Below are 230 nucleotides of genomic sequence, written 5' to 3'. Positions count from 1 at the left end.
ATATCAGAGTATAAAACAGAGAAACACTCTCCTAAGTTATCGTTTCCGTAGTGTAGTGGTTATCACGTGCGCTTCACACGCGCAAGGTCCCCGGTTCGATCCCGGGCGGAAACAAAATTATTTCCTTTTGAAGAATTTCACTCTACATCTTGCTGAAGCAGTTGTTGATATATCTATACGTTATTGCATTCATTATTGCAACTGATTGAGTGGCCGATGATTTGTAAGGA

The 230-nt window shown here is 40.9% G+C and overlaps 1 non-coding gene across 1 annotated transcript; it reads left to right on the top strand.

Annotated features, from left to right (window-relative positions):
* The first annotated feature begins 41 nt into the window (after positions 1 to 41).
* Trnav-cac lies at positions 42 to 114 on the top strand. The gene has a single exon. It is a non-coding gene; the product is annotated as a tRNA-Val (tRNA).
* Positions 115 to 230: the final 116 nt, after the last annotated feature.

The sequence above is a fragment of the Penaeus monodon genome, chromosome 15, assembly GCF_015228065.2.
Source record: "Penaeus monodon isolate SGIC_2016 chromosome 15, NSTDA_Pmon_1, whole genome shotgun sequence".
Lineage (NCBI taxonomy): Eukaryota > Metazoa > Arthropoda > Malacostraca > Decapoda > Penaeidae > Penaeus > Penaeus monodon.
The sequence above is the reverse complement of the archived record's forward strand: the minus strand, read 5'-3'. Positions and strand labels throughout refer to the sequence as shown.